This window comes from Symphalangus syndactylus, chromosome 7, assembly GCF_028878055.3.
Source record: "Symphalangus syndactylus isolate Jambi chromosome 7, NHGRI_mSymSyn1-v2.1_pri, whole genome shotgun sequence".
Classification (NCBI taxonomy): Eukaryota; Metazoa; Chordata; class Mammalia; order Primates; family Hylobatidae; genus Symphalangus; species Symphalangus syndactylus.
This window is the reverse complement of record NC_072429.2, coordinates 48,204,649-48,225,632: the sequence shown is the minus strand read 5'-3', so window position 1 is coordinate 48,225,632 and position 20,984 is coordinate 48,204,649.

Below are 20,984 nucleotides of genomic sequence, written 5' to 3'. Positions count from 1 at the left end.
CTCTGCACTGAGTGTGTATCTCATCATGACCTCCGAGGACGCCACCCTCGGAAGTGTTTGTGAAACTCCAATGGAAAAAGCAGTCCAATAAGGCAGAGCGACTGAATCAGAGCAGGGCAAGAAAGCTGCCAAGCTTGGACCCCACTCAGAGAACACAAATTCCAGGCTTAAAATCCAACTCCAACGGTTTTTGGGGTCCAAGTTGCATTTATTCTTGGCAAGCTCACTTCTTTTGTTCACAGAGAGAGTAGAAGCTTTAAGGGACTCCGAGAAAGACCTCTCACATCAAATCACTCTCACAAAGCCACAGGGAATTGGGGAGTGTAAATGAATCAGGAAATTATGGCTTCTTTTTTCCTTTGAATTGTATAAGGGAACATAAATTAAGGAGAAAAACTGCCAAGAGAAAGAAAAAGTATGCAGTGTTTCAGCCAACTTCGAGCTTTGAAAGCAGCTTCAGAACCATGCTGTAACACTTTCTGTTGGGCCTACCAAGAAATGCTGGTGAGCAGGTGAACAAAGGGATCTGTAGGAGGCAAGCAGCAAGGCCCTGCCTATTGAGGGGAAGGGCATATGGTAAAGGCAGTGTATTAGTTGTCTATTGCTATGTAACATAGTACTCCAAAATGAAGAAACTTAAAACAGTACACTTTTTTTTTTTTTTGAGACAGAGTCTCATTCTATGAAGAAGCTTAAAACAGTACACTTTTTTTTTTTTTTTTTTTTTGAGACAGAGTCTCATTCTATTGGCAGGCTGGAGTACAGTGGCACGATCTCAGCTCACTGCAACCTCCGCCTCCCGGATTCAATCAATTCTCCTGCCTCAGCCTCCCGAGTAGCTGGGACTGCAGGTGCATGCCACCACGCCCAGCTAATTTTTGTATTTTTAGTAGAGACGTGGTTTCACCATGTTGGCCAGGATGGTCTCCATCTCTTGACCTCGTGATCCACCTGCCTCGGCCTCCCAAAGTGCTAGGATTACAGGCTTGAGCCACTGCGCCCAGCCAAAACAGTACACATTTATTATCTCACACAGTTTCTGAGGGCCAGAAATTGAGGAGCAGGGCTGGGTATGGTGGCTCACCCCTGTAATCCCAGCACTTTGGGAGGCAGAGGAGGGAAGACCATCTGAGGTAAGGAGTTCAAGACCAGCCTGGCCAGCATGGTGAAACTCTGTCTCTACTAAAAATACAAAATTAGCCCAGCATGGTGGTGGGCACCTGTAATCCCAGCTAGTCAGGAGGCTGAGGCAGGAGAATCACTTGAACCTGGGAGGTGGAGGTTGCAGTGAGCCGAGATCATGCCATTGCACTCCAGCCTGGGCAACAAGAGTGAACCTCCATCTCAAAAAAAATAGAAAGAAAGAAAGAAAAAAAGAAATTGGAGAGCAGCTTAGCAAGATGGTTCTGACACAGGGTCTCTCAAGAGGTTGCACTGCCTGGGGCTGCAGTCACACAAACATCTGGGGCACTGCCTGAGGGCTTTGTTCTGGCCACAGGAACACACCTGGCCTTTCTACAAAGGGAAAGTAGGGAGTGCCAGAGAGTGAATGGCTCAGCTCAGGAAGCAGCTCCCAATCAATGACGGAAGTGTATGTGTGTGTGTACATACGTTGTTGGGGGAGTGGGGGGTGTTGGTGTTGGTGGGTAAATGCCCCAGCTTCAGCAGTCATCTGAAGGCTTGACTGGGGCTGGAGGGTCTACTTCTAAGATGAGTCACTGACATGGCTGTTTACTGCAAGTCTCAGTTTCTCTACAGAGGTACTTGATATGGCAACTGATGAGAGACAGAGAGAGAGAGACTGAGACTGAGAAAGAGAGAGCCCAAGACAGAAGCTGCAGTGTCTTTTTTTTTTTTTTTTTTGAGACGGAGTCTTGCTCTGTTGCCCAGGCTGGAGTGCAGTGGTGCGATCTCGGCTCACTGCAAGCTCCACCTCCCAGGTTCACACCATTCTCCTGCTTCAGCTTCCTGAGTAGCTGGGACTACAGGTGCCCGCCACCATGCCCGGCTAATTTTTTGTATTTTTAGTAGAGACAGAGTTTCACCATATTAGCCAGGATGGTCTCGATCTCCTCACCTCGTGATCCACCCACCTTGGCCTCCCAAAGTGCTGGGATTACAAGCATGAGCCATCGCGCCTGGCCTGCAGTGTCTTTTATAACCTAATCTCAGAAGTGACATACCATTACTTCTGCTATATTCTATATTGGTCACATAAATCAACTCTGGCACAGTGTGGGAAGGAACTACACCAGATGTGGATACCAAGAGGTGAAGATTGTTGGAGGCTGGATACAATAGATGGGTAGAGGCACAGAAACCAGGAGGATAGGTGGCCCTAGGCTCCTCCTCCGAATGCTTACTGGTTCAGAGAAGGGCAGCCTTCCTGTGATCTCTACCCCATCTCTCTCTTCTCTATCACTGATGGGCTGTAGACTCTCTGAGGACAGGGACTGTGTGACTGCATCTGTTTTATTAACTACTGTTCCCCTAGGGCTGGTCCATGCCTGGTATATAGTAAAGCCCTCAATACATGTTGGTTGATTTGTGAGGTGTGTAGGAAAGACAGAAGTAGATGAGGTAGAAACAGTAAATCGGATTAAGGTATTGAGTTCCAGGCTCAGAGCTTGGACTTTGTATCCCGGATGACAGGAAGGCATTGGGCGGGGGGGTCCCCTTATACCGTGGGTAACAGCTGGCTCTTGCTCTTCCTCTGCCTGTAACATTCTCCCTTTAGATCTCCTGTTCATCATTCAAAGAGGGTTACTGACAGAACAACGTCTTGGAGGAAGTAGGATGTGTGTGTCTGTGTGTGCAAAAGCTCATGTGGAAGGGAAAGGTTCCAAGCTCAAAGCAAAGGAAAAAGAAATGGGTGGAGATGCGAAGGCATTTTGAGATGGGGAGGAGGGACATTTGAGGGCAACAGGGACAGGAGAAAAGAGAGAGAGTAAGGAAGCTTTGTGCTTATCTGCTGGGAGTAATGAGGAAAAAGGGAGATAGCTTAGTGAGGGACTGTTTAGCTTCAAGGGATAGAAACCCACTCAAACCGGCTCAAGTTAAAGGGTGCAAGTTGGAAGGCTACAGGGGTTTGTAGCAGATGTTGCCTCGCTTAAATCCTCTTAGTCCTCACCTCTCTACCCAGAGACTGATCATGCAAACACCTGGGGCACTGCCTGAGGGCTTTATTCTGGCCACAGGAACACACCTGGCCTCTCTACAAAGGGAAAGTAGGGAGTGCCCGTGAGTGAATGGCTCAGCTCAGGAAGCAGCTCCCCATCAATGACAGAAGTGTATGTGTGTGCATACACGTGTCGTTGGGGGAGTGGGGGGTGTTGGTGTTGGTGGATAAATGCCCCAGCTTCCTCACCCCTCAGTTGCTCAGTTGGGATAGCCCTGAGGCATGTTCCTCATTGTCTTCTAGGGCCCCCCAGCAGTCCTTGCAGTGAGTTAATATACACCACTTAGTGGTTTCCTTCTCTTTTATTTTTTTATTTTTTGAGACAAGGTCTCACTCTGTCACCCAAGCTGGAGTGCAATGGCGCGATCTCGGCTCACTGTAACCTCTGCCGCCCAGGCTGAAGCAATTCTCCTACCTCAGCCTCTCGAGTAGCTGGGACTATAGGCGCATGCCACCGTGCCTGGCTAATTGTTTGTATTTTTAGTAGAGACTGAATTTCACCATGTTGCCCAGGCTGGTCTTGAGCTCCTGACCTCAGGCGATCTGCCCGCCTTGGCCTCCCAAAGTGCTGGGATTACAGGTGTGAGCCACGTGCCTGGCCCAACATTTGGATAAGAAAGAGAAGAGCATTCCAGTTAGTAAGAACAGTACATAGCCCGGCCTGCCCTTCTCTTTTTATTTCTTACTTCCTCACTCCCCTACCAGTGTTCCCTGGAATCACCTCCTAAATAAACTATTTGCACTTGAACCCCTGTTTCAGGATACCCCAAACCAAGACAGATGTCTCACAAAACACAAGCAGAGATGTCAGTCTTCAGGCCTCGCATGGAGAAGGTGAAAGAGGGGGGTTGCTTTTCCAAAGCCCAGCGTCAGCATGAAGCTTCCACGAGATGATTTTCCCTCTTATTTTGAAGTCCTGGTGAGTCTCTCTCTTCTCTCCATTTTAACAAAATCTGCTTTCTAATTGCCTAGTTTGGTATATGCTGTGGTCCCCACTTTGTCATCAACACCCCTGAACTCATCTTATGCCCGATGTACCTGAAAGCACTTCATAAAGTGCTGAACAAATGGAGCAAGTGAGGAAGATGGGGAGAAGAAGAAAGAGAAGGGAAGAAGAAGAAAAACAAGTGGAAGGAAGATGGAAGGCTAAAAAGCAGAAATATAGTGCAGAGTCAGACGAAGAAAGCCAGAGCAGGCAGGGGAGGCAGGTTGAAGAAAATGGCCAGCACTTTTGTAGGAAGCCAGTGTTGAAAACAAGCCTGTGAGGCCGGGCACGGTGGCTCATGCCTGTAATCCTAGCAATTTGGGAGGCCAAGGCTGGTGGACCACCTGAGGTCAGGAGTTCGAGACCAGACTGGCCAACATGAGGAAACCCTGTCTCTACTAAAAATACAAAAATTAACCGGGCAAGCCAGGTGCGGTGGCTCATGCCTGTAATCCCAGCACTTTGGGAGGCTGAGGCAGGTGGATCACAAGGTCAGGAATTTTAGACAAGCCTGGCCAACACAGTGAAACCCTGTCTCTACTAAAAATACAAAAATTAGCTGGGCGTGGTGGCACATGCCTGTAATCCCAGCTGATTGGGAGGCTGAGGCAGGAGTACCATTTGAACCCGGGAGGCAGAGGTTGCAGTGAGCTGAGATCGCGCCACTGCACTCCAGCCTGGGTGACAACAGCAAAACTCCATCTCAAAAAAAAAAGAACACAGGCCTGTGAAAAGCAGATGCGGGGCTCGACTTGGAGCCAGTTCTTCAGCTCTCCTTGACTTCATTTGAAGTAAGCCCTTCCACTAGGCTGGTATATGGCAGACCGGAGTGGCAGAGATGATGCCTAGATGCCCACAGCTCTCCTGGGCGTTGTGCGAGAGCATTGTTTCTTCATTTCTCTCTTTTGTTTCTGTATCCACTGGCAACTGGCAGGGACGGGCACTGAGAGTCTGGCTTAGAGGGCCCATGGGGCTGAGACATGTGCTGTCCTGGATATGTGGTTCTCAGAGCACTTGGACACCCCCTGCAACCCTCCCACCTCTCATTATAGAAGACCAGACACACAAAATCTGATTTCTTCAGGGCTGAAATACTGGATGTGGGTACAGTAGGTGAGAGCCGGCTGGGGATATGGTGAGGGTGGCCTTGAGTTGAAATGTCAGCAAGGCCAGCCTTGCCTTCTGGGCTTTCTGGGGAGATAAGGCCGGGACTGCAAATGTGATCAGCCAAAGAATGCAGGGTTGGCTGGGGATAAAAGTGCCCCCCCCACCCCCCCGGCCCTTTCCCCAAGAGGAGACTTTGTGCTTCCCGCCTTCCCAGAATCCTCCAGCCAGGGGAGCTGGACCTGCGGAAAAATGTGGGGTTTGCTGTTCCTGCAGGTTGGGAGGCAGAGTCACAAAAGAAACAAGCCTGGAGAGGGAGAGAAAAGCGTCCAAATCACAGAGCAAGACCATGTTAGTGTGGGGAGTGCATCTTTGTTGCATTCATTCATGCATGCATGCATTCATAACTTCATTTACTAGCTGGCACTCGAGAAATGCCTACAAGGTGCCAGACCCTCTGCCGAGTTCTGAGCCTGCCCAGATGCACATAGCTTCCTGACTTGGTGTCAGATTGCTGCCCTGGGGACAGCTGGGCCTCCTGCTGTGGTGAAACCAGTTTTTCTGTTCTCTGAGGGGCAAATTACTATTGCTTAGGCACAGGAGGTGCTCCCTCTGGAGGAGAGTGAGTTTACAGGGTAGGTGGCCTGAGGAGAAGGTGCAGCTCACTTTTCACGCTCAGTCCCTGCATTCCCCTGCGCCAGGGAGGGTGTTCCTTTTTACTTGGGTGATCTGCCTTAAAGCTTCTGCAGTTCTCCACTCCACAGAATGGGAGGGACTTGCAGGATGACGCAGTCTGCCCGCCTTCCATCCTTTCTCTTTCCTTTCCTTCCAGTATTTACTGAATGTCTACCGAGACCCTGGCACGTTACTAGGTGCTGCCTTGAAGCCGTTTAGGAGAAATGGCGTTCTCCAAACAAAGGTATTCCATTGCCATTCACGCTTCTCTCTCTCCCCCGCCTCTGGCCACATGGAGCTGGGCAGAGGTGTTTTTTTTCCTTTTCTCTTTTTCTCTGTCTCTGCTTGTTTCTCTGAGAAGACAAAGGCTGGCCTTTGGCCCCCTGCTAGGGGACAGTCCCATTACAGCCCTCTGTTCCTTTCCCTGCTTTCTCTGACACTGTGAGGCTGAAACACAGTGAGTCCTGCTCAGCTGGGCCTGTGTTCATCCTATTAGCATTGTGGCCACTTCAGGGCCTCTGGGATTGAGTTCTCTGGAGCCAGAACAGTTTCATAACCCCTAGAGGAGGCCAAAGTCGTCCCAGCCTTCTGGGTCCGAAGGTTCTCTCCCATGTGGCTCCTGCCTCAATAACCTACCTCCATTTTTTTTTTTTTAGTTTGTTTCTGCCTCAGGCACATTTTCTCTGTAATTTTTGGAACCCAAATATAAGGGAAATCTCATTTGCTCCGTTCTGACTCATTTACAATTAAATACACTTGTTCCCATCTGTGTCTGTATACATCTGCATATATTTGCTATAGCATCGCCCTTAATTTTGGAAAATGATGCGGCTGGTGTTATTTTTATCCTGACTGCCAAGTTGGCTGAGAAGACCAGTGGGTGTTCACCCACCCAGTGATGACCCCTGGCCAGGCCTGTGCCTGAGGGAGGTGGTGACATTTCTCCCATGCATAGAACATGCAGACCCCCGGACAGTCATGGCCTTCGTGATTGCTGTCTTTAGGGGTCCAGTTACCATGACTAGGCATGTTCCTGTCCATCTCGGTGGCAAGGCTTCACTGACCACAGAGATGGGCCATGACTCTCTTGTCTTTTTTACACAGTTTCAATCTGTCACCTAGGCTGGAGTACAGTGGCATGATCATGGCTCCCTGTAGCTTCAAACTCCTGGGCTCAAACAATCCTCCTGCCTTAGCCTCCCAAGTAGCTAGAACCAGAGTCATGCACCAGCATGGCTGGCTAATTTTTAAATTTTTTGTAGAGACAAAGTCTCACTGTGTTGCCCAGGCTAGTCTTGAACTCCTGGCCTCAAGCAATCCTCCCACCTTGGCCTCCCAAAGCACTGGGATTCCAGGCATGAGCCACCATACCTGGCTGAGCCTGGACTCTCCATGTCACTTTCTGGCAGCTGCTTTGACAAGCATTGGCTTTGGAGATGAGAGTGGGGGGCTGGCTGATTCTCAAGGAAGGCTTCACTGAGGAAGCAATGTCGGGTCATCACAGCCCCATCCCCTCCAAGCCCAGGAGAAGAGTTGTCTTTACTGTTCAGAAGGATGTGGTGGCATGTGTGGGTGCCTGCCTCACCTACGTACCTAAAAATACCATACTGTGGTTGTCTATCTCTTTTTTTTTTTTAAATCGAGTTACACTGTAAAGATATTCACATTTAATGAGATGGTGGTGCCTGTCAGCACACTTAGAGCCCTTTTGATATTATCATTGAATACTTTTATTTATGCTCATGTGCTAAAATAGAACTTGGCCAAAAAGAATTACAGGATGCAGAAAATAAAATGTCTACTCCTGACAATCAAAAAAAAAAGTTAACATCAAAACAATATTTGAAAAACACTTACTTCCTGCTGACCTACAACCTTCTCTTGAAAATTCTGTGATGGGCAGTGCTGCTGCTGACATTGATAAATAATTCAGATTGACTCAGGGAAATGCTGGGCTTTTACATTTTTTCTGCACCACTTCCAAGATGCTAGACTCCATTATTTCATGTTGAACCAACTGTACTCCTGAGAAGAGATGGCTTAGAATGATTCCAGGATTGTCCGAAGTGTCTTCCTCCTACCTGAGGTCTCTTTAGAGAACAAGTGATGCCATGGGCACTAGTCACAACTGAGGGTCCTTGTTGTACGTGGCTTTGACTTGGGCCTATGAACTCCACAAGGGTAGAGAAGCTACCATTTCTGCCCTTAGAGAGCTTAATTCTTGGCTGATATTTCCAGTCTAAGCTTGTGGATCAATTAGCTCCTCTCCTCCTCTGGAGGGTATGTAAGTATCTGCTTTTTCCATTCATAGCCTCTGCCCAAGAGTTCTTGACTGGTTAAAGTCTCATCCCTCGCTCAGTCTGAGTGGCTGCTACACACACACACATACTCAAGCATACACACAGAGTCAGTAATCGTGTTTGGTGGTTGTAGACAGAGTCATCTGCTCCTTGAGCAACCAAGCCTATTGTACATGGCCCCCTTTGCCTAGGTTCTAGCCTGACAATGTCTCTCTTAAATTTTCCTCATTTTCCTTACTAACTCCTAGCTGTTCCTCAAGATTTAAACACTACAACTTAAACATCACTTTCTCCAGGAAACCAGATTGGGCTGGGTGGCCCTCCTCTCCTCTCAGTCTACACAGCAGTGTTTTGTAATTGACTGGAGATGTGTGTTGATAGCCACCACTTAACTGTATGTTTTCCATTGACAAAGGCTGTGTTTATCTTGTATTCCTTGTGCTCAATAGTGTTTGTTAAATGAAGTGGATGAATTAATGCACTACTAAATTAGGTCAGTTTATGAAATCTGAGCTCTGCAGAGTCAACTGTACCCAATTAATACTATAAGAGTAGCCAGTTTCCTGAAAAAGAAAGATATACTGGATATGTACCCATAAACATCTAGAGAGATTCACCCCAAAATGAAAATCTAAGGCAATGGAATAACAGGTGAATTTAATTTTCTTCTTTCTACGTATCTATGTTTTCTAAATTTTCTATATTGAAATAGCTACATATCTACATGTATACAAATATATATGCTATATAGCAAAAAGAAATTTTAAAAAGAATATATGATCCACAATTATTCTATATAACTATCTTAAATTGTTTTTACGAATTTAAATACATCTCCCTTTTTCCAAGAATAATAATGATAAATAATATTTATTAAGAGGCTGTTGTGGCCAGGCGTGGTGGCTCATGCCTACAATCCCAGCACTTTAAGAGGCTGAAGTGGGCAGATCACCTGAGGTCAGGAGTTCGAGACCAGCCTGACCAACATGGTGAAACCCCGTCTGTACTAAAAAAATACAAAAATTAGCCAGGTGTGGTGGTACGGGCCTGTAATCCCAGCTACTCAGGAGGCTGAGGCAGGAGAATCACTTGAACCCAGGAGGCCGAGGTTGCAGTGAGCCGATCATGCCACTGCATTCCAGCTTGGGTGACAGAGCAAGATACCGTCTCAAAAAAAAAAAAAAAAAAAAAAAAGAAGAGGCTGTCATGTTAGTACAGTCCTCTGAGAAACAAACACCAAGCTGAGTTTAGGCATGCAAGACATTAATGGGGCTGGGTGTGGTGGCTCACGCCTGTAATCCCAGCACTTTGGGAGGCCGAGGCGGGTGGATCACCTGAGGTCAGGAGTTCGAGACCAGCCTGACCAACATGGAGAAACCCTGTCTCTACTAAAAAAAGCCAGACATGATGGCGGGTGCCTGTAATTCCAGCTAGTGGGGAGGCTGAGGCAGGAGAATTGCTTGAACCCAGGAGTCCGAGGTTGCAGTGAGCCGGGATCATGCCTCTGCACTCCAGCCTGGGCAACAGAGTGAGACTCTGTCTCAAGGGGAAAAAAAAAAAAAAGAGGCTGTCGTGTCCATACAGTCCTCTGAGAAACAGACACCAAGCTGAGTTTAGGCATGCAAGACATTAACGAGGGAACATCTATGAAGGATAAAGGAGGAGGAGCAGGAAAAGGTGGTGAGAGCTTTCTGACTGTGATGCAGGCGTGACAATCTGTAAAAGGAGATGGAGAATGAGGGAGGATAGGTAGGAGGAACGTCAGACTGAAGTGACGTTCTGAAAAAGCCTCAGCCAGGCTGATTGAGAGTCCTTGAGCAAAAGTTGCCCACCAGATGAATGGATAAACAAAGTGTGGTGTATACATGCCATGTAATATTATTCTGTCCTTATTTTACTATTTATTTATTTTGAGACAAAGTCTCGCTCTTGTCCCCTAGGCTGAAGTGCAATGGTGTGATCTTGGCTCACTGCAACCTCCACCTCCTGGGTTCAAGCGATTCTCCTGCCTCAGCCTCCCAAGTAGCTGGGATTACAGCTGCCTGCCACTACGCCCCGCTAATTTTTGTATTTTTAGTAGAATGGGGTTTTACCATGTTGGCCAGGCTGGTCTCAAACACCTTACCTCAGTTGATCTGCCCACCTCAGCCTCCCCAAGTGCTGGGATTACAGGCGTGAGCCACCACGCCTGGCCTATTCTATCTTTAATAGGAAGGAAATTCTAAGTCACGCTACAACGTGGATGAGCCTTGAAGGCATTACGCTAAGTGAAATAAGCCAGTCACAAAAGGACAAATACTGCATAATTCCACTGATATGAGATATCTAGAGTAGTCAAATTCATAGAGAAAAAGTATAATCCAGCTTGGCCGACATGGCGAAACCCCGTCTCTACAAAAAATACAAAAATTAGCCAGGCCGTGGTGGCGGGCACCTATAATCCCAGCTACTTGGGAGGCTGAGGCAGGAAAATCTCATGAACCTGGCGGGTGGAGGTTGCAGTGAGCTGAGATTGTGCCACTGAACTCCAGCCTGGGCAAAAGAGTGAGGCTCTGTCTCAAAACAAAAACAAAAACAAAACAAAACAAAACAAAACAAAACAAAACAAAACAAAAAAAGTACAATCGTGTTTGCCAGGGGTAGGGGGAGGAGATTAATAGAGAGTTACTGTTTTTTATTGTTGTTGTTGTTGTTTTCGAGATGGAGTTTCACTCTTGTTGCCCAGGCTGGAGTACAATGGGGCAATCTTGGCTCACCGCAACCTCTGCCTCCCGGGTTCAAGTGATTCTCCTGCCTCAGCCTCCAGAGTAGGTGGGATTACAGGCATGTGCCACCACACCCGGCTAATTTTGTATTTTTAGCAGAGACGGGGTTTCTCCATGTTGGTTGGTCAGGCTGGTCTCGAACTCCCGACCTCAGGTGATCTGCCTGCCTTGGCCCCCTAAAGTGCTGGGATTACAGGTGTGAGCCACCACGCCTGGCCGAGTTATTGTTTAATGGATATGGAGTTTCAGTTTGGGAAGATGAAAAGGTTGTTGAGATGGATGGTGGATGGTGATAGTTGCACAATTTGAATATACTTAATGCCACTGAACTGTATATTTAAAAGTAGTTAAATAGTTGGTTTTATGTTATATATATTTTAGCACATACATAAAAAGTGCTGCTTATTGGAAGAGCTCATGTTGGGCAGGAATGATCTAACTCTGGTACTCCACCATGCTCAGTCATTGGCTGACAGCGGCTCCGGGGAAGAGTGTGGCCTTTATGTGAATGCTGTGATAAATTCCAAGGTCAGTCAACTCTCCACAGCAGTTTTCTGAAAGGGAAATACGAGCGGTGCACTTCTATAGTTGCCATGGTTGTGTAGTATAATGGTTCAAAGATTGGCCTCTGGACTCAGGTTGACTGGGTTCAACACCCTGCGCTTGCACTTTCTGTGACTTTGGTGAAATTATTCAACTTCCCTGTGCCTTACTTTCTTTATCTATAAAACAGGGGTGATGATGCTAGTATCTACCTTGTAGAATTATTACATACATGAACGAATTTATGAATGTTCTTAGAATGTTGCTTGTCAGGCCAGGCGCAATGGCTCACGCCTGTAGTCCCAGCACTTTGGGAGGCCGAGGCGGGCCGATTACCTGAGGCCAGGAGTTCGAGACCAGCCTGGCCAACATGGTGAAACTCTGTCTCTACCAAAAATAAAAAAGTAGCCGTGTGTGGTGGTGCACACCTGTAATCCTAGCTACTCAGGAGGCTGAGGCTTAGGCAGGAGAACTGCTTGAACCAAGGAAGCAGAGGTTGCAGTGAGCCAGCCTGGGTGACAGAGCGAGACTCAGTCTAAAAAAAAGAAAAGAAGAATGTAGCCCGTCATAAAGTATGCTGCATGTAAGGATTTGGTTAGTATCACTATAAAGCATTTTTTGTATATAGACAATGTGATAACGTGATAATGTTTTACAGAGATTACTTCAAAAGAGCCTCCCAAAAACCCTTTAATTCACGTAATAATTTCTCCATTTAGAAAGGGGGAAACTGAGGCTTGGTGGACCACACAGCCAGTAAGAAGTAGAGCCCTGAGGTCACACATGGCCCAACTTGAGGGTCCAGCTCAGCTGCTGGGCAATGCAACATCCTGATCAGCCCTTTCCCTATGACACTGGCTCTGGCTCCATTATCTTTGTGTTTTGTTTTGTTTGTTTGTTTGAGATGGAGTCTCACACTGTCACCCAGGCTGGAGTGCAGTGGCAAAACCTTGATTCACTACAACCTCCGCCTCCAGGGTTCAAGCGATCCTCCCACCTCACCGTCCCGAGTAGCCAGGATTGTAGGCAGCTGCCACCATGCCCAGCTACTTTTTCTGTATTTTTAGTAGAGGCAGGGTTTCACCATATTAGCCAGGCTGGTCTCCAACTCCTGACCTCAAGTGATCTGCCCACCTCGGCCTCCCAAAGTGCTGGGATTACAGGCATGAGCCACCGCGCCTGGCCTGGCTCCATTCTAAGGTAAGAGTTCCCTCTGGACCTGGTCTTCAGGGACATCTTCATCATCATCATTATCAAAATTGCCATCATCCTCAGCATCATCAGCATCGGCATCATCCAAAATGGCTTTATTAAAAGCAACTAATTACACATTCTGCTGTTCTATATTTTAGACAACAATAATTATACAGACTTCAAGGAGCTTAGCAACTGAAAGTTGGATGAGCCTGTTAAGGGCTCCCAAGTAGCATAATAAAGACACAGCTACTAAGCTATTGAGTCTTAGAGAGGTCCAGCAGCCTGCCCAACTAGACACCAACAGGAGTTTATCTGAGACTGATAGGCTGAAACCTACATTCCTTGCCCCTAGGCCCCAGTGAGATAAGGATAGAGGACCTGCTTGGTGGAGTGGGGAGTACTTTGCAAACTTCAGCTGGCACTTTTCTGGGCCTCTTTGATTGATCCTGCCAGAGTTGATAGTGAGAATGCTTCTATACTTCTCACCCAGGAATTAACTGCTCTCTTCCACTTGGCAGTACGCAGATGGTGAGAAGCAGGGTCTTTTTGGCCACATCCACCTCTTTTTGCTCTTAATTTTCAGAATTTAATATGGTGTTATTTTCCTGGTTTGGCCTATAGGAAGGGGTTGCCTCTCCGCTGTAGGCTTAAGGTTTATGACAGCTCTTCCTACCATTGCTATAAAAATGACCAGTGTCCTAATCCATGTTTCTCTGAACCACATCTCGGTATTTGGTCCACCGACAAGCATTAGTGAAGCATCTGCTGTGTGCCGGTTATTGTGTTGTGCGCTGGGTGTCAGGAAGTGAAAGGATGTCTTCCTGCAGCTTACAGACAGGTGATACAGATGTCGGATAAACATGTCATTGCAGTTCAGTGAGATGAGCCTTGACAGAGGTATGCACTAGGATTGAATATGTGGGAGAAGTTCAGAATCAGGAATAAAAGGGAGAATAAGCATAGGGGCAAGGAGGTGGGTGGTGAGGAGAGGAGAGACAGTCCAGGCTGAAGGAAGTAGTGGCCTCAATTACTGAGGCAGGTCTAAAGACCTCCATCCCTCCAAAGCTCAGGCAGCAAGGACAGGATGGAAGGGAATGAGGCTGCAAATATAGGCTAGGACCATTCCTTCGTTCATTCAGCACCTACTATGTGCCAGACGTTGTTCTAGATACTGGGGATAAAACAGTGAACAAGACAGACAAAGACTCTGCTATCAGGCCACATCCTGGAAGAAGAAGACCAATAAGCAACTGGACAAACAGATAATTTTATAATGGTGATGTGCTATGAAGAAAATACAACAGGGTGATGGGAAAGAGAGCAACTATTCAGATACCTTAGACTGGGTGGTCAGGAAGGGCATTTTAAGGAAGGTGACGTTTGATTTGAGACCTGAATGCAAAGATACTGCCACAGGAAGATTTAGCAGAAGAACCCTATAGGCAAGGGGACAGCTGGTGGAAAGAAGCAGCTCCCAAAGGGCCCTGCAGGCCACACTGCACTGTTGAGATTCATCTTATAACAATGGGAAGCCATGGGAGACAGAGGACCTGCCTAGACCACATTTTAGAAAGCTTACCCTGGTCTCCTGAGCTTCAGCCTCAATGGAGACACAGGTCCCTGGAAGGGCAGAGCAGTCGGAAGACAATGCCCAGCACCCGGTGAAAAAAAAGGCTATGGGCCGGGCACAGTGGCTCACGCCTGTAATCCCAGCACTTCGGGAGGCTGAGGCAAGTGGATCACGAGGTCAGGAGATCAAGACCATCCTGGCCAACATGGTGAAACCCCATCTCTACTAAAAGTACAAAATTTAGCTGGGCGTGGTGGCGCATGCCTGTAATCCCAGCTACTCGGGAGGTTGAGGCAGGAGAGTTGCTTGAACCAGGGAGCTGGAGGTTGCAGTGAGCCTAGATCATGCCACTGCACTCCAGCCTGGTGACAGAGGGAGACTGCGTCTCAAAAAAAAAAAAAAAAGACGGCTGGGGGTGAATGATAGTAGTCAGGGGCGTCATGGCCTCACCCTAAGCAAATTATTGAGGGAGCTTTGATAACTAAAGAGACCTTGCATTGTGGTGCAACATTATGCTCCATTAGGCAGATGAAACTGGAGTCCCTGGCATGCCCAGTCCTGGAGTCAATGATGGGTTGTTGCTCAGTACAACAAGCAGATGCCTCCAAATTCAGGGCTCTTGCTGTTCCAGGCCTGGGCCCTGGACAGTGAGGAGAGGCAGTAATGGGGTGGCCAATGTCATTTGCCAAACGGGTCCTCACCCATCTCAAAAAAATCCCAAAAGGAATTTTCTGAGGGCATAATGCCCACTCTCAGTAGAACTGCCAAGCTGGATAAAGTGTGACATCATGTGGGGGCTTAGCCCAGCCTCCTCTCTGTAGCCAGAGCAGTTTCTAATGCTCCATCTGACCAGGTCACTCTCCTGCTTGAACTCCTTCAGCTATTCCTTACTGCCATTAGCATGCCCTTCTTAGCATGTTAGGATTTTGATCCAGCTGATTTCTCCATTCTCCGACCACATCTCCCACTCTACAGCCCAGCTTATTGAACCACTTTTTTTTTTTTTTTATGATGGAGTCTCACTCTGTCACCCAGGCTGGAGTGCAGTGGCACGATCTCGGCTCACTGCAAGCTCCGCCTCCCAGGTTCACGCCATTCTCCTGCCTCAGCCTCCCGAGTAGCTGGGACTACAGGTGCGCACCACCATGCCTGGCTAATTTTTTTGTATTTTTAGTAGAGACGAGGTTTCACCGGGTTAGCGAGGATGGTCTCGATCTCCTGACCTTGTGATCTGCCCGCCTCAGCCTCCCAAAATGCTGGGATTACAGGCACGAGCCACTGCACCCGGCCTGAACCACTTGTTTTTCCCTCCAATCCACTATGTTCTGTTGCCTCTGTGCTTTTTTTTTTTTGTACAGGGCCTTGCTCTGTCACCCAGGCTGGAATGCAATGGTGCCACCATGGTTCACTGCAGCCTCGACTTCTCTCCCACCTCAGTTTCCTGGGTAGCTGGGACCATAGGTGCACGCCACCATGCCCAGCTTTTTTTTTTTTTTTTTTTCCAATTTTTTTTTTGTAGAGACAGGGTTTCACTATGTCACCCAGGTTGGTCTTGAATTCCTGGGCTCAAACGGTCCACCCATCTTGGCCTCCCACAGTGCTGGGATTACAGGTGTGAGCCACCACGCCCAGCTGCCTGTGTGCCTTTGCACAAGCTATCTGCTGCTCTGGAATGCTTTCCTTCCACCCCAACTCCTCCTCAGCTGGCTCACTCCTACTCATCCTTCTGGACTCAGCTTAGATGTTAGTTGGAGCTGGGCTGGAGGTCAATGGGTCCACAGCACTCTTCCCCTCTCTCTCTCTCTCTCTCTCTTTTTTTTCCCCCCTGAATCCCTGATATGATTGTACCCCTTTCTTTTATCTACTCAACTACTTACATGCAACCCGTCTTCAGGCATCAGCTCAAACAGCTTCTCCTAAGTCATCTTAGACTACACTAGGACCCTCTCTTACACTCTTATACTCTATTTCCTTCCTTCCTTCCTTCCTTCCTTCCTTCCTTCCTTCCTTCCTTCCTTCCTTCCATCCTTCCTTTCCTTCTTTTTTTTTTGACAGAATCTCGCTCTGTCACCCAGGCTGGAGTGCAGTGGCGCAATCTCAGCTCAGTGCAACCTCCGCCTCCCAGGTTCAAGCGAGTTTCCTGCCTCAGCCTCCTGAGTCACTGGGATTACAGCTGCCTGCCACCATGCCCAGATATATATATATATATATATATATATTTTGTATTTTTAGTAGAGACGGGGTTTCACCATGTTGGCCAGGCTGGTCTCGAACTCCTGACCTCAAGTGATCCACCCTCCTCGGTCTCCCAAAGTGCTGGGATTACAGGCATGAGCCACCGTGCCCGGCCTGTTATTTTTCTTTCATAACTCATATGACAATGGGTAATGATAGGTCTGTAAGAGCATTTCATTAATGTCTGTCTCCCACACTACTCTGTAAACACTGTAGGGGGATGTGTCTTGTCTGCTTAGGTCACCATTGTGTCCCAAGAGTTTGGCATGTAAATAAATGAATAAACGAATAAATGAATGAATTCCTCTGGGTTCCCATAACATATGGATATTTCCCCTAGCACCGTACTTAGCTCATTATAAGGGCCTATGTTCTTCTTTGTCTCCCCAGCTGACCTATAAGCTCCTTGAGTGGCGGGATGATATTTTGTCTGTGTGATTTGCCAGTGCTTGTCCCATTGCTTAGCAATTAGGCATTCAAAGAATATTTTTGCATAGATGAATAAATGAATAAATGACGATAGGCCAGGCGCGGTGGCTCATGCCTATAATCCCAGCGCCTTGGGAGACAGAGGTGGGTCGATACCTTAAGCCCAGGAGTTTCAGAAGAGCCTGGGCAACATGGTAAAACCTGTCTCTATAAAAACACAAAAATTTACCTTAGGGTGTGGTGGCATGCACCTGTAGTCCCAGCTCCTTGGGAGGCTGAGGTGGTAGGCCCTCTTGAGCTCAGGTGCTAGAGGTTGCAGTGAGCCATGATCACGCCACTGCACTGCAGCCTGGGTGACAAAGTGAGACCCTGTTTTTTTTTTTTTTTTTTTTTGAGACGGAGTCTTGCTCTGTCACCCAGGCTGGAGTGCAGTGGCGTGATCTCGGCTCACTGCAAGCTCCGCCTCCCAGGTTCACGCCATTCTCCTGCCTCAGCCTCTCCGAGTAGCTGGGACTACAGGTGCCCGCCACCACGCCCGGCTAATTTTTTGTATTTTTGGTAGAGACGGGGTTTCACCGTGGTCTCGATCTCCTGACCTCGTGATCCGCCCGCCTCGGCCTCCCAAAGTGCTGGGATTACAAGCGTGAGCCACCGCGCCCGGCCACGAGACCCTGTTTTTGAAAAAAAAAAAAAAAAAAAAAAAAAGATAGGCATTCATTCATGTTCTCTTATACTTTATACTTTATTCTTTATACAGCAAAACAGTCTTTAAAAAACGCAGGCCAAGTTCATGCAGTGGCTCACACCTGTAATCCAAGCACTTTGAGAAGCCAAGACGGGTGGATCACTTGAGTCCAGGAGTTCAAGACCAGCCTGGGCAACATGGTGAAACCCTGTCTCTACAAAAAAATACAAAAATTAGCTGGGTGTGGTGGTGCATGTCTGTAGTCCCAGCTACACAGGAGGCTGAGGTAGGAGGATTGCTTTAGCCCAGGAGGTTGAGGCTGCAGTAAGCCGTGATTGTGCCACTCCACTCCACCATGGGTGACAGATCAGAGTGTACATTTCATGAAGGCTGTTCACCACTGTATCTCCTGGCTCAGTACAATGCACAGCACATAGTAGGTGCTCCAAAATATTTGTTGACTGGGTCAACAAATGAACGAATGAATATGATAATAGCTTTTTGTGATAGAGGGCAGGTGCTGCCAGACTTGCAGGCAGACAGAAGAGTGATTTATTGTGCTTAAAGAAAAAAAGAAACTGGACTGCTAAGAACTGATGGAGGGAGCCAGGAAGGAATCTAGTTTTGCCAGACTCCACTGGGAGCTCATGGAATCTGGGAATCCCAGGGCCAGCTCATGCCACCTGACTCCAGTCAACCCATAATGAAATTCAGTATGCAAAAGCAAAACCAAAACCAAAGGCTGGGCTGGCTTCTACTTTAAGTCCACATGTATTCAGTGTCCATACAGGGATTACAGGGGCATGTAAACATTCCTGGCAGATGTACCTCTTTGCTCTGTTCCAAAAGGTTTTCTTTTTCTCCAAGTTTCTTGGAATTCAAAAGAGATTGTTGTTAGGCAACAGAAACAATGAAAGAAGACAGGTGACTCATTCACCAATACATCTGAAATCTAAAATGTATTAATTTAATTTGGTTTATATTACCATGAAACAATTCTTATTTTGATAGCACATTTCCTACCCCTATAAAAATCTAAAAATGCCACACACAAAAAGAATTTTTACAATGGTGAATACAAAGAGCCAGGTTTCCAAAATAAAGCCCACTGATACTTTAAAGAGAAGAAAAAAACACATTCCTCCTCCTCCAACCCTCTCTCCTTTAAAACTATTTCTTTTCAGTTGTAATTTTGCTTGGTCGTCACAGTCTTTAACGTTTCCCCCCGTAGGTTCTTTTTCCCCTTTGTTATCAACAAAAATATGAGCATGAAAGGGACGGGAAGTGTTTGTTTTTATGTACACATCTTTGATCATATCAGAAAGGGAAGAATCATGAACACCCACTGCTGACTGATTTTAAGAACTAAATCTTGATTCTAGTTTCTACAGGGAAGATGAATAACATGAATAAAGAGAAGCTTACACATCTTTCATAAGTGTCAAGGGCCTAAGTTTGGTTCTTTTTATTTAAAATTTAACTCACTGGGTAAAGCCAATGGCATCCTCTGTTAGAAGAGGCCTGAAAGGGATGCAAGTGAAGCCCTTGTCCTGGGACCCCCTAACTCCCCAAACAGCCCCACCTGTCAGACCGCTTGAAGCTGTGCAAAAAGACAAGACGTATATAGCATAGCAACGAGGCATTTGAATCACCTCCATTATGGTATTGTCTTGACAGGAAAACTATTTTGAACGTGGCTTTTCAAGAAAGATTTTTTTTTTTTTTTTTGAGACAGAGTCTCGCTGTCGCCCAGGCTGGAGTGCAGTGGCGTGATCTCGGCTCACTGCAGTCTCCGCCCCCCCCGGGGTTCACACCATTCTCCTGCCTCAGCCTCCAGAGTAGCTGGGACTACAGGCGCCCGCCACCTCGCGTGGCTAATTTTTTGTATTTTTAGTGGAGACGGGGTTTCACCGTGTTAGCTAGGGTGGTCTCGATCTCCTGACCTAGTGATCCACCCGCCTCGGCCTCCCTAAGTGCTGGGATTACAGGCGTGAGCCACTGCGCCCGGCCTCAAGAAAGATTTTTAAAAAGCCATTGACATTTCAGAGGCTAAGTGGGAGTGGTTAAGAGCATGGTTCTGGGCCGGGCGCAGTGTCTCACACCTGTAATCCCAGAACTTTGAAAGGCCGAGGCAGGTGGATCACAAGGTCAGAAGTTCAAGACCAGCCTGGCCAATGTGGTGAAACCCTGTCTATACTAAAATACAAAAATTAGCTGGGTGTAGTGGCAGGTGCCTGTAATCCCAGCCACTCAGGAGGCTTAGGCAGGAGAATGGCGTGAACCTGGGAGGCGGAGTTTGCAGTGAGCTGAGATCGCGCTCCAGCCTGGGTGACAGAGCAAGACTCCATCTCGAAAAAACAATAACAACTAAAAAAGAGCGTGGTTCTGGATTCTGACAGATCTGGGACCCAGCACTGCCACATAATCTCAGCATGACCTAAGTCTCTGTTTTCTCATTTATAGAATGAGGAATACAACAGTAACTACTGTAGGATTGTTGAGAGGCCTGGATGAAATATGAAGCACTTGGCCGGGCGCGGTGGCTCATGCCTGTAATCCCAGCACTTTGGGAGGCCGAGGTGGGCGGATCACGAGGTCAGGAGATTGAGACCATCCTGGCCAACATGGTGAAACCCTGTCTCTACTAAAATACAAAAAAAAAAATTAGCCAAGTGTGGCGGCGTGAGCCTGTAGTCCCAGCTACTCAGGAGGCTGAGGCAGGGGAGTCTCTTGAACCTCGGAGGCGGAAGTTGCAGTGAGCTGAGATGGCGCCACTGCACTCCAGCCTGGTGACAGAGGGGGACTCTGTCTCAAAAAAATAAAATAAAATAAAAAATAAAGAAATATGAAGCACTTAGCACAGAGCCTGGCATACACCAAAGACTTAGTAAATATGAGCTATTATTTTTACTCATTGAGTGCGTTAAAACAATTATTATTGTATGAGCAAATGAATTAATAAGTTTTAGGTATACATGTTTTCTGCTCAGGCTTATATTAGGTATCAGTTATTCTCAACTCTGGCTGCACATTAGAATCACCCAGGGAGATTTTTTTAAATGCTAAGTTCCTACTGAAGAACAACTGAATCTGAGTCCTGGGGGTGGTGCCTGAGCACCATATTTTTTAAAAGCTCTCCAGGTGATTCTTGTGTGCAGCCAGAGTTGAGAATTACTGGGCTCTACAGAAATGAGGAAAATCCTCCAATGTTAACTAAACCAAGACAAAACTAGGGTGGGCAGGCCTCCCCTGCTTTTCTCCCACTCATCTGAAAATAAACTGAAAGGCAACCAGGGCCATCAGGCATTGGCTAACCCT